We start from the raw sequence: 14628 nt of genomic DNA on the forward strand, positions 1-14628 counted from the left end.
TGAAAAGGAAATTGAAAGAATATAATGAACTACTTTATGCCAATAAATTCAAAACATAGATAAAATTTTGCAAGACACACATTGCCAAAGTTCACTCAAAAAGAGATTGATAAAATGAATAGTCATATCTATTTTAAAAATTAATGTTCTTGTTGAAAATCATCCCACAAATAAAACCCCAGATAGCTTCACAGCAAATTCTAACATATGTTAATGAAAAAAATATCAACTCTATACAAAGTCTTCCTGAAAATTGTAAAGTAGAAAATATTTCCTAAAGTATTCTGTGAGGCCAGCATTTACTTGATATCAAAACCAGACAAAGAACTTAAAGAAAACTACAGATTAATGGCCCTCACTAACAGAGATGAAAAAAATCAAACAAAACTTTTAGCAAATCAAATACAACAATATATTAAAAGTATAATACATAATCTTCCGGCCAAGATAGAGTCATAGGTAGATACACTGTGCCTCCTTGCACAACCAAAAGGACAAGAACAATTTAGAAACAAAATGACAACCAGTACTGACAGAAAATTGAACTGTATGGAAGTCCAACAACCAAGGAGTTAAAGTAGATACATTCATCCAGACTGGTAGGAGGAGCAGAGTCAGGCGGCCAGGCAGAGAGAGGTCATGGCAAAAAAAAAAAAAAAAAGTGGTGGCTGGTGGCCCCCGGCGGTTGTGCAAGATGGCAGCAGGCAGACACAGAGAGGTGGCAGATTGTGAAGAGGCTTGGCATGCAAAGTGGCTTACGGAACCAGAAGGTCCCACATTCATGCACAGATAAACCAGGCAAAACTGGGGAGTGAGACAGACCACGCAACCCAGGGCCCCAGTGCAGGGGAAATAAAGCCTCAAATCACTGATTGAAAACACCTGTGGGGGTTGAGGTGCCAGGAGAAATTCCCAGCCTCACAGGAGAGTTTGTTGGAGAGACCCACAGGGTCTTAGAACATACGCAAACTCACCCACATGGGAATCAGCACCAGAAGGGCCCAGTTTACTTGGGGGAAGCAGGGCAAGTGACTGAAATCCAGCAGAGAGTGGAGCAAGTGCCATTGTTCTTTCTCAGACCCCTCCCCCACATGCAGAGTCAGAACACAGCGACTGGGTTGTCCTGCTCAGATGAACACCTAAGGCCCCGCCCCTTATATGTAGCAGGCACACTGAGACCAAAAAAAATGGCCCAAATGAAAGAACAGATCAAAGCTCCAGAAAAATTACAACTAAGCAACAAAGAGGTAGCCAACCTGACAGATGCACAGTTAAAAACACTGGTAATCAGGATGCTCACAGAATTGGTTGAATTTGGTCACAAATTAGATGAAAAAATGAAGGCTATGCTAAGTGAAATAAAGGAAAATGTACAGAAAATCAATAGTGATAGGAAAGAAACTGGGACTCAAATCAATGGTGTGGACCAGAAGGAAGAAAGATACATTCAACCAAAAAAGAATGAAGAAACAAGAATTCAAAAAAGTGAGGAGAGGCTCAGGAACTTCCAGGACATCTTTAAACATTCCAACATCTGGATTATAGGGGTGCCAGAGGAGAAAAGGAAAAGCAACAAATTGAAAACTTATTTGAACAAATAATGAAGGAGAACTTCCCCAATCTGGCAAAGGATATAGACTTCCAGGAAGTCCAGGAAGCTCAGAGTCCCCAAGAAGTAGGACCCAAGGAGGAACACACCAAGGCACATCATAATTACATTACCCAAGATTAAAAATAAGGAGAGAATCTTAGAAGCAGCAACAGAAAAGAAAATAGTTACCTACAAAGGAGTTCACATAAGACTGTCATATGATGTGCCCTTCTTGCCTGTAAGGTCTCTTAATCAAAAGAGACCTTACAGGCAAGAAGGGGCTGGAAAGAAGTATTCCAAGTCATGAAAGGCAAGGACTTACATCCAAGATTGCTCTATCCAGCAAAGCTTTCGTTTAGAATGCAAGGGCAGATAAAGTGCTTCCCAGATAAGGTCAAGGTAAAGGAGCTCATCATCACCAAGCCCCTATTAAATGAAATGTTAAAGGAATTTATATAAGAAAAAAAGGTTAAAAATATGAACAATAACATGACAACAAACTCACAGTTATGAACAACCACACCTAAAACAAAAGCAAAAGCCAACTAAGCAGACAACTAGAACAGTAACAGAAATGGAAACCACATGATGGGTTATCAAAAGGAGAGTGGGAAGGGGAGAGGAGGGAAAAGGTACAGAGAATAAGTAGCATAATTGGTAGGTAGAAAATAGACAGGGGGAGGGTAAGAATAATATGGGAAAAGTAGAAGCTAAAGAACTTATATGTATGACCAATGGACATGAACTAAAGGGGGGGATGTGGATGGGAGGGGGTATGCAGGGTGGAGGGGAATAAAGGGGAGATGGGACAACTGTAATAGCATAATCAATAAAATATATATTTTAAAAAAAGTATAATACAGCCCTGGCTATCATAGCTCAGTGGATTGAGCGCAGGCTGGGAACCAGTGTCCCAGGTTCGATTCCCAGCCAGGGTACATTCCTGGGTTGCAGGCCACGGCCCCCAGCAACCGCACATTGATGTTTCTCTCTCTCTCTCTATCTTCCTCCCTTCCCTCTCTAAAAATAAATAAATAAAATCTTAAAAAAAAAAAGTATAATACATCAGCCCTGGCTGGCGTAGCTCAGTGGATTGAGGGTAGGCTGCAAACCAAAGCACTGCAGTTTCGTTTCCCAGTCAGGGCACATGCCTGGGTTGCAGACCACAGCCCCCAGCAACCGCACATTGATGTTTCTCTCTCTCCCTCTTTCTCCCTCCCTTCCCTCTCTAAAAATAAATAAATAAAATCTTTAAAAAAAAGACACAATGAAGAGACGTTTGAAAAAAAGTATAATACATCATGACTAAATGAGGTTTATCTCAGGAATGCGAAGTTGTTTTAATTTTTTTAATTCTTCAGTTAAAATCACCCTATATACAAACTGGAAAACAAAAGCCATACAACAATCTCAATAGACTCAGTGAAACTACTTGACAAAAATCTAACATTTATTCCTAATTTTTTACAAAAAATTTCAGCAACTGAGGAAAAAGGAAAAATTCCTCAACCTGATAAACAACATTTATAATATCCTATAGCTAATATCATACCTTAATGGTAAAAGAAAGAATGCTTTCCTTCTAACCTCAGAAATAAGTAAAAAATATCCACTATCACCACTTTCATTTAACATTGTACTGGAGGTTTTAGCAAGCACAATCAGGCAAGGAAAATAAATAAAATCTATCCACATTGGAAAGGAAAAATTAAAGCTGCCTTTACTCACAAATGTCATAATCCCCTGTGTGGGAAATCCAATGAAACTTACAAAAAAGCTACTAGTAATAATAACATGAGTGTAGCAAGGTTGTAGGTTACCAGATTAATACACAAAAGTCAATTTCATTTCTATATACTGGTAATAAACAATTGGAAATTGAAATTACAAATGGACAGTATTAAAAATGTTAAATATTTAAGAATAAATTAACAAAGATGTGGAAGACCTGGACACTGAAAAGTACAAACATTGCAGAGTGAAATTAAAGAGGACCTAAATTAATGGGGAGATATAACATACTCATGAGTCAGAAAACTCAGTATTGTTCAGATGTCACTTCTTCCCGAATCAGTCTATAGATTCAATGCAATCCAGATGAATATCTCAGCAGGCTTCTTTTTCTTTTTAAGTTGGCAAACTGATTCTAAAATTCATGTGAAAATACAAAGGACCTACAATACCTCAATTTTGAAGAATAAGAACATATTAAAGGGACTAGCACTATCTAATTTCAACATTTATCACAGAGCTACAATATTGGCATTAAGACAGACAATAGGTCAGTGGAACAAAAAAAAAAATCAAGTTTCAAATTCTGTACACTCTGCCAGTTGAATATGGGTCTATATCCATCCCGTCCCCCTGAATTTGGGTGGGCATGTGACCTCTTCAACCTACGAAATGAAGAGGAGTAACACTGTGTGACTTCTGAAGAAGGGTCAGAAAGGATAATAAGCACCCACATAGTTGTCTTGGGATGCTTGCTCTAGAATCTAGAAGAAGATAATCACAATGTAAAAAGTTTGACTACCTGATATTGTATGGCCACATGATCTGGTTGACAATCTATCTAAACACCTAGCCAACAGCCATCAACTGCCAGTCAGGTGAATGAGCTATTTTAGACTCGAGCCCAAATGAGTCAGATTATAACTGCAATCCCAGCTCACATCTGACTCCAGATGCATGACACTCCACTTGAGAACTGCCCAACTGAGCCTATCCTGAATTCTTGACCCATAAACTTACTTTATTCTAAATAAAATAATTATTTTAAACCACAGAACTTTAGGGTAACTTATTATGAAGCAATAGTAACAACAACAGGGAGCTTTCCGTGAAATAGCCATATGCCCACCTATTATTGCATGTATAGTAAAGTTCTCCTAGGGATAAATATGCACCCTTAGAAATGGTTCCTCACAGCTTTTTAGGGTTTCACTCAGATGTAAATAGCTACCCAAAGATAACAAAACAATGGGATGAGGAAAACTAACCTGTTGGGAACCACCCTGCCTGGTTTCAGGAGCTGTAACCCCCCCATGGCTAAGGCTGAGTGAGAGACCTTCGGACCATAAGCCACTGAGGAAACAAAACTTATCTCCCTGGCAGGAGCGCCGCTTCAGCTCCTTTTTCCATAACTGGGCCCCAATGCTTGATCAGTTAACCAATGACGGGTAAGATTCCCTAAGGGGGGAATGATCGAAGACAGGCATGATCACATGGAGGCCCCAGGGAAGGACTTGGGGGGACTATGGAGAAAGGGGGTAATGGACCCTTGCCCCTCAGCTTTGATAAAGCCTGAGTCCTTATTCTGTCTGCAAGGTGTATCCTAATCTCTTGGCTGCCTTACTTCCCCTGCCTGACTTAATCCTAAAACAATGACAGAGGCAGGTTCCTTGGGTAATCAGGCCTAAGAAAGACTACATCAACTCCTGTGAAACCTGCTTTGCTATGAATGCTCTTAATTAAATGATAAAGGTCCAAGCAGGAAGTGAATTTGTTTCCTGAAGTTTTGTAGCCCTTAAGCTAACAGACCCTGACTCAGAATAAGCCATCGTAGTTCTTTGTATGCTATCCATTGTTTGATCCTTACCACCTGACAATGATTAATGAACTTTACCTGTATTCCTGTGCAAATTAAAAGCCAATAAAAAATTGGTGAAGGCAAGGATCGGCATGCTCTCCCCTAGAGAGAGTGGCCAGGCTGCTCTGAGGCGCCCTCCCCTTGAGAGGATAGCCATGCCGTCCCTTTTCCTCCACCGGACTCGGTAGTCCATGTGAATGTTTCATTTCATCCATAACACTGCAGACAGTGCGGGCCAGTGTCTGTGTCACTAGCCAAAAAAGAGGACCCCAAAATCAGAAGCAATGCACAAAATAAGAGGTAACCTGATTTATTTTTTAAAAAATAATATTCTCGCCTGGCTGGCATAGCTCAGTGGATTGAGCGCGGGCTGTGAACCAAAGTGTCACAGGTTCGATTCCCAGCCAGGGTACATGCCTGGGTTGCAGGCCACGACCCCCAGCAACCGCACATTGATCTTTCTCTCTCTCTCTCTCCCCCTCCCTTCCCTCTCTAAAAATAAATAAATAAAATCTTTTAAAAAAGTCTGAATTTAAAAAAATAATAATAATAATATTCTCAGAGAGATGAGAATGTAATTTGCCTATATAAAAATAACAACAGGGTTCTATGAAAAAATAACAGGCTGTATTAGTTTTCTATTGCTGGTATAACAAATTACCATAAACTTAGGGGCTTAAAACCACACAAACATCACATACAGTTCTGGAGGTCAGAAATCCAAAATGGACCTGACCAGGCTGATTCCTCCTGGAGGCTCTGGAGGAAGAATCCACTTCCTTGCCTTTTTTACCTTCCAAAGGCCTACTGCATCCTTTGGCTCATGGTGAAACAGGGTGCAGCCAAGTGGTGGGGGCAAATAGGGATTTGGAATGGGGTCCAGAACTCAAGGTGTCCAGGAAATATTAGAAAAATATATAAGATGTCCTCACCACTTCCACCACACAGGTGTGAGCTGGGGGAAGGGACACATGGAGCAGGGCCATTGAGAGGTGTTTTGAACAGCAACAGCTTTGCAGCTAACCTCCTGTATGGTCATTTAACATATCTATAACCTTTAAATGGTTGCATAGATATGTTAAATAGCTGTGGCCAAGCTTTGAGCCAGGGGGATGGAAGTGACTTCCACCCAAGACATAACTGGGAGGCAGCTCCCTCTGATTACAGGGCCTGCATGAGAGCTTGGAGATGACTGGCTTCATGCCATGGGGCCACACCTACCCAGACCCACTAAGGCAGCCCAGTAAATCTGGAAGGATATGGGAGTGCTGGCAAGTGTAGCCGATTGTGGGAGGAGTCGGAAATGGGGCTTCAGAGGAGGACTGGAGTGGGGATTTAAACCCAGGCACAGCAGTCATGCTAAGGAGAACCACGCAGTTTTAGCAGAGTAGAGACCCCCTCACAGCTTTGCCAAGGAGAATCACTGTGTTTTGCTAGAGTGCAGACCCCCACAGCTTTGCAGAAGAGAACCACACAGCTTGGTCCTGGCCAACAACACAGCTAATGGTATCAGGAGCCTGAATCTACTTCTTTTCCTGAGATACAGTACCCGAAATTAGGGCAGAGGGAGAAGGAAGCACCAAGTGTGTCTGGGTATCCTAAAGGACTTTGATATTTTAATGAAGACATTAGGTCACTACCTTAAGTCTCTATAGCTTTAAGTAAACATTTCCTTTCCTTTTCACAAATCTCTGGCATTGAGAGACTTCTTTCCTCTGGCGATGGGCAAGCAAAACTAGTGGGGGGTCCTTTCGGTAATAGTATATAGTACCCTCCTTTGGCCCTGCATGTTCTGTAACAATGGTCCCTCCCTTACAACACCCCAACTCTTGCTTCTGCCATTACATTTCTTACTATTGACTCTGACTCTTCTGCCACCCTCTTATAAGGGCCCTTGAGGTTACATTATTGAGCCCACCCAGACAACCCAGAAAATGTCCCCATCTTAACAGCCTTAACTTCATCACATCTGCAAAGTCCCTTTTATCATCTAAGGTAACATATTCATAGGTTCTGGAGATTAGGATGCAGATACTCTTATATATGGAGACAATATTGGAAACCATGTAAAAAAATGTTGAAAAGAATTGTTGAACCTGGGATAGGGACTCAGGGTTAGAAAAGAGAGGGGATTGCTGTTACAAATTTTGCAAGTACTGTGATTTTTAAAGCAATGGCTGTGTTTTACTTTGCAGAGACATGACATATGTTAATTTGTTAATTTGCATGAATAAAAATTTTATATATATCAAAACATTAGCTATGATTTTCTCTTAGATGCCATAATAGATATTTTCTTAACTTTTACTCTCATTATTTTCTAAGGTTTTATAATAAGCACACAATTTATAATGAAATAAATTAACTATTTTTTAAAAGTATGATTGTAATTTTTCAAAGTGAATTCATTATAATACAATTGAATAGCCACATGTTCATATCTGTTATACAAAATACTTTAAAAGCTGAGATAGCTGCATACTCATAGAGAATTTATCTTTGTCCTGAGAGAGAATTTATTTTCCTACAAGGTTAACAAAACAAATGAAAAACTCTCTGGTGAATCCTTTTAACTCTTACGATAAGTGTATATTTAAAAGTAACATGAATTAAAAAGGTCACTGGAGGATGAAGCAATTATTTTTTTTAATTCATTTGCCACAAAAATTTACATTGTTGTGATCAGAAGCTCAAAGATTTAGAGATTTTTTGTAAGAAATCTATTTTAGATCTGACATTTGCCAATTTTTATTCAGTAACAGCTTTTATGCATTTTATTCTGGGTCACAAAATGGAACTGCAGAGCTGGGCCAGATTAGTGAATCTGTCCGAATGGACTGAATGCAGAACACCTATAGCACCTTTCCTGACTCAAAAATGAATAAAATACTTTTGCAAGAAACCTTGTCTCAGAAGCATAAGTGACCTCCTTTTTCAAACAGGAATTTTCATGATATTGACAACAAACTGCTTTTTGTAAGAGGAAAAATATCACGTGGGAAATTTTTCATCATTGGGTTTCAGCAAGGCAAAAGCAGAGTATTGTACTGTATTTCTTCCTTATTACTTTAACATCAATATTTAATATTTATATAGAATGAGTCTAGCTACATGAAAATTAGTAGTTATATAATAAAAATGAAAGAACTAAAATACAAGTGCTCACAATGTAAATGTAAATACACTATACATCAGTTAACCCTTTGTAAGAAGTTAAAAATTTAACATATTTTGGGGCAACTTATAGTTATTATTATGTTCAGAATACAAATAGTAAAATTCATCAACTTTAAACATGGTCAAAACTTGCTGATAAATTGTTTTTATAAAAGAGATGATTAGTCTTGCTTATCAAATGGGCCTTTTCTTATGTGCATTATTTAGTATTTATGAAAAATACAATTTTAATTATAACTGAATTATTATGTACTTTCACTTTTTTAAATATATTTTATTGATTATGCTATTACAGTTGTCCCATTTCCCCCCTTTACTCCCCTCCACCCTGTACACCCTCTCCCACCCACTTCCCCCCCTTTAGTTCATGTCCATGTATCATGCTTATAAGTTCTTCAGCTTCTACATTTCTCATACTATTCTTACCCTCCCCCTGTCTATTTCCTACCTACAGTCTATGCTACTTATTCTCTGTACCTTTTCCCCCTCTCTCCTCCTCCCACTCCCCTGTTGCTAACCCTCCATGTGATCTCCATTTTTGTGGTTCTGTTCCTGTTCTAGTTGTTTGCTTATTTTCTTTTGTTTTTGCTTTAGGTGTGGTTGTTAATAATTGTGAATTTGCTGTCATTTTACTATACATGTTTTTTTAATCTTCTTTTCTTAGATAAGTCCCTTTAACATTTCATAAAATAAGGGCTTGGTGATGATGAACTCCTTTAACTTGACCTTATCTGAGAAGCCCTTTATCTGCCCTTCCATTCTAAATGAAAGCTTTGCTGGATAGAGCAATCTGGGATATAGGTCCTTGTCTTTCATGACTTGGAATACTTCTTGCCAGCCCCTTCTTGCCTGTAAGGTCTCTTTTGAGAAATCAGCTGACAGTCTGATGGGAACTCCTTTGTGGTTACTGTCCCCTTATCTCTTGCTGCTTCTAGGATTCTCTCCTTCATTTTTACCTTGGCTAATGTAATTATGATGTGCCTTGGTGTGTTTCTTCTTGGCTCCAACTTCTTTGGGACTCTGAGCTTCCTGGACTTCCTGGAAGTCTATTTCCTTTGCCAGAATGGGGAAGTTCTCCTTTATTATTTGTTCAAATACATGTTCAATCTGTTGCTCTACCTTTTCCCCTTCTGGCACCCTTATAATTCGGATGTTGGAACGTTTAAAGATGTCCTGGAGATTCCTAAGCTTTTCCTCGTTTTTTTGAATTCTTATTTCTCCATTCTTTCCTGTTTGGTTGTTTCTTTCTTCCTTCTGGTCCACTCTATTGTTTTGAGTCCCAGTTTCCTTTCTATCACTATTGGTTCCCTGTGCATTTTCCTTCATTTCTTTTATGGTAACCTGCATTTGTTCATCTAATTTGTGACCAAAATCAACCAATTCTGTGAGCTTCCTGATCACCAGTGTTTTGAACTGTGCATCTGATAGGTTGGCTATCTCTTAGTCACTCAAAAGGATGAGTTCTGGGGCACTGATTTGTTCTTCTATTTGAGCCATTTTGGGGGGGGGGGGTGTCTGGTCGCTCCCGTTATGGTGAGGGGCAGAGCCTTAGGTGTTCACCAGGGCTGGGCATCCTAGTTGCTAGATTGTGACGTTGTATGTGAGCGCGGGGTTGAGAGGGAACAATGGCGGTAGCTCCGTTCTCTGTGGGACCTCAGTCCCTTCCCTGGGATCCTGGGTTGCGCCATCTGCCCTGCTCCACAATCGCCGCCTCACAGGGTCTGCCAGCTGACACTTGCGTACTCAGGGTCCACCCGCTGCGATCTTGCGTGCCCCAGATGCCTTGCGTGCCCCAGATGCCTTACACGCTCCCAGTTGCCTTATGAGCCCAACTCTCCCTGTTCTCCGCGCCGTGACCCGAGCTGGCTGCTCGTCTCCTCCCCACCTACTGGTCTGAATGAACAGGTCTACTTCAACTTCTTGGCTGTCCGACTTCCATTCAGATAAATTCTCTATCAATTCTGGGTGTTATTCTGCTTCTAAATTGTTGTTCCAATCTTGGTTGTGCGTGGAGGTACGGTGCGTCCACCTATGCCTCCATCTTGCTGGAAGTCCTACTTTCACTTTTTTATAAGTAGTTTTTAGTATAGTGGTATTGAATAGGAATACATCAAAATATAGTACAAGATATATTAAATTAGAGAGTAATTATTTTCACATTAAAATTGAATTTTATTTTTTTACTACAATTAAAACTAAATATTTTTGTTAAAGGATTATTGGAATATTTACAGGACAATATTAGTACAATTGTGGCTCCAACTGGATTGACATCATGTCACTCTGTCACCTGGAGAGGGTATTGCTGAAAGTCATTGCTAAACAAGAAAGCAAAGTAATCATCTTTAGACTTTTAAGTCAAAGAAATTATGGTGAAAGGGGCCACTAGCATTATATTTATATTTATTAAATATATTTACATTACATTTATATTATATTTATATTTATTTAAACTGATATCCAGTGTGATTCCAAAACTCCCACAAGGCCGTGTGGCTAGCCAAGGATTAAAGTGTGTCCACAGCTTAGGTGTCCCATGTTCCAGGCCCAAGTGATTTTTCTTACAGAATTCTTTGTGATCATCCATGCAGGAAGACCATGTGCTATCAGCATTTGCAGCATTTCAATTTTTTTTTTCTGCAAGAATCTCTCACTCTTTGCATAAGATTTAGCATTCTTTTTCCAAGCCTATTAAATGCCACTTGCAACTGCACATTCTTTTTTGTTCCAGCTTTAATGAAATATAATTAGCAAGTAACACTGTATAATTTTAAATTACCTGCATATTCTTTTAAATGCCTTCTAGAAAGACAGACAATACTGCCCTGGTTAAGTAATGCCACATTCTTCAGAAGTTTGTGTATTAGGACGTGAAGAACAGGAGTTCTTTTGTCTTGTGACATTCTGCTTTCATTCTGTTGGGAACCGCCCTGCCTAGTATCAGAAGCTATAACCCCCACCAAGGCTAACGCTGAGGGAGTGACCTTGGACTGTAAGCCAGCAAGGAGACAAAAGCTTATCTCCCTGGCAGGAGTGCTGCTTCTGCTGCTTCATTCATAACTGAACCCCAATGCTTGGTTGATTAGCCAATGACGGGTAAGATTCCCCAAGGGGGGAGTGATCTAAGACAGGCACAATCACATGGGAGGCCCCCAAGAAAGGACTTTGGCAGCTACAGCAAAAGGGGGTGATGGACCCCCACTCCTCGGCTTTGACAGAGCTTGAGTCCTCATCGTCTGGGAGAAAATCTCCTTATCTCTTGGTTGCCTTAGTTCCCTTGCTCCTACTAAGCCTGAAACAATGACAGGGTGGTGCAGCTCTGTGCTGAAAAGGGCAGGTTCCCTGGGTGATCAGGCCTAAGAAAGAATAGGTAAAATCCTGTGAAACCTGCTTTGTTTAGAATGCTCTCAGTTGAGTGATGAGGGTTCAGGGAAGAAGTAAGTTTGTTCCTTAAAATTTTTTACAGCTCTTTGACCCTGACTCAAAATAGGCCCTCAGACTTCCTTGTTATCTATTATTTGATCCTTACTTCCTAAAAATGAGCAATGAGCTTTACCTGAATTCTTATGCAAACGAAACCAATAAAAAGCTGCCCCGGCAGGGAACGAGCGTTCTCCCCACCAGTGGCCATTTCATTCCTACTTCTCCACAGGACCTGGTTGTCTTTGTGTATGTTTTTCTCACATGTTGAGGAGCCATCCACAGCATTCTATGGTCACTGCCGGACGGTGGTCCTGTCATCATTCCTCAACTCCCTAAGACATTTCTTGAAGATATATGGATACACCTCCTTATGGTTTCTGTATCCCATTGCTGATGTGTGAGCAAAAGTAAAAACTGAAAACCACTGGGAAGCTGTCACTAGAAATAAGAACTTCTATTCCCCTTTACTTTTATGCTACTTGTGAATTTTTATACCCATTGTGGATTTGTTGAGGAAAACACACAAATATGACATTATAAAATATCTGTTAAATACAAGTACATGGAATAGTTCTGACTGGCATCTCAAGTGGCAGAGTTAGAAAACCCACTTGCATGTTAGCTATCAAGTCTTATCATTTAATTTTTAATAATTTAACTTATGTTAATAATTCAGTGAAAATGCTAAGTCAAATAATAAAATACCATCTTATAGTTATATCAGGTTATTATAACATCAGAATCCCAGTTTGACTATATTAAATTTTAAAAAATGATTGTGTGTGTGTGTGTGTGTGTGTGTGTGTCTGTGTGTGTGTGTGTGTAGTTAACCAAACACATAACATATCCTATGGCCCAGGCATTGTTTTAAGCACTTTACCCATATTTATCCTATTAATCCTCATACCAATCCTATGAAGTAGGTCCTGTTTTATCCTCATCTTATAGCTGAGGAAACAGACATGGAGAGTAAGATCACACAGCTAGCATATGGCAGAGCTAGAACTCCAATCCAGACAGGCATGATCCATAGTCCATGTTTTTAACAATCCTACTATTCTGCCTGTCTATACAGCACAAGGATTAGATGAGGCCAAACAGTGAAATGTTTAGGATTCTGGCCAAGCAGAAGAAAACCCAAAGTGGCCACTTGCCAATCAGATGCTATTTTGCTGCATCTGAAGCAAAGACTTCTAGACATCTTTTTGTAGGAATTTCAGTAAAATCTGTTTTTTTCCAGGATCTGGTTTTATAGCCTCAAATATCCAAAGGAAAAAAATAGATTAACCAAAAAACTACATATCTGTCTTCTCATTTGTATTAATATAGGATGGTTCCACAAACATGAACTTCGATTTTTAACAGTTAAGCTTGAACAATAAAGAATAGCAAGTTAGGATTCTTTTTTCCTCAAGTTACTAACCTGTTCCACATTTTAGGAAAACCCTGTTTAGATGCTCCATATCCTCTTTCTACCAACTGGTGGTTTGAGCAATCTCCACTAAAAGTAAAGGATGGTGATGAAAAAAACCTTGAGCACAATCATAGTTCCAAATAGAGAATCTTTTCTTTCAGATTGAGATTTTGTATCTCTAAATAAAATTGGTTCTTCCTCCTGGAAGCCAGAATGTTATCCTTACTACATTAGAAATAAGTTTATATTTATTCACATACATATGGTTCCTCTTTTAATTACAATCCATCGAAACAATATTATTTTTATTGTGGTTATACAGTTGGGATTCCATTGACAGTGATATAATGAAGCATTGGTCTTATGTCCCCATCTCCTAAAGTAGTGCCTGAGATATAGAAGGTACTCAGTAATTGCTGAATAAATAAGGAGCAGGAGAGTGGCAAAGGGAAGAAAGAAACTGGCCATTGTGTCTTGATCAAAATACACAAATAAGTATAATATGCTTATGTACTTTTATTATATTTTGTTACCTTTTAAACTTGTTTATATAAAAATATAATTCTGGTTGGTGACATTAGATTTCAAATGTCTATTTCCTATTTTAAGGGACAAGAATGAGCATGAAAAGATTACAAATCTATAATTGATGAATAATGAAACCTTTTTTGTTCTCTAACACTTTCTATTGGGTAACATTTTACTTCAAATTGTATTACTCTACCTATAATTTTACGTTAAAGAAATGCTATTTTCTTCTAAAATTTCAGGGTCTAAAACAAATATGTCAAAGTTAGAACCCAATTCTTGGTGTTCATTGATGTTTCACTGACTGGCAACGTATCAGCCACTGTAGACAGAAGCCAAATATACATTAGCAATGATGCTTTAGAAATTTTAAGCTACTGTGCATGAATAAAAAAAAATTACCTGAAAATGGGAAGAAAGGGTATGAAAATGGAAGATCTCAAAATAAGAGAAAATACCAAATTTTACCCTTCAGTATTTTTTTCTAGAGCCAACTATGAGCAATTATTGTCCAAACCATTTCTTTTGCCACAAAGCATCCATTCTTCCTCCTAGAATATGAGGCAATGGCAGGTTTAGTTTCACTAGAAAACCACCCTTCTCCTGCTCTCAGCAATGCTGCTTAGAAAAGACAATCCCTGCCCTAAACTTGGGAGCTTTGGGCCCTGACTGAGTTAAGCCAGCCACTGGCCACAGTTCAGGCCTCGGGGTACACATTAGTTATCAGAACCAAAAAGGGAGGAGAAGAATTTTACTTGGGGTGGGTTTGATGGTGTGAGGACATGAGCCTTGGCACTCCACGATAACTTTCTGTGATAAGACCAGCCAACCTGGTGCTAAAACTGACTACAGGGAATGCTGACCCTAAAGATGGACCCTAAGAATGTGGTTAGAGCCTTTAATCAA

This window comes from Phyllostomus discolor, chromosome 1 (genome assembly GCF_004126475.2).
Source record: "Phyllostomus discolor isolate MPI-MPIP mPhyDis1 chromosome 1, mPhyDis1.pri.v3, whole genome shotgun sequence".
In the NCBI taxonomy this organism is placed as follows: Eukaryota; Metazoa; Chordata; class Mammalia; order Chiroptera; family Phyllostomidae; genus Phyllostomus; species Phyllostomus discolor.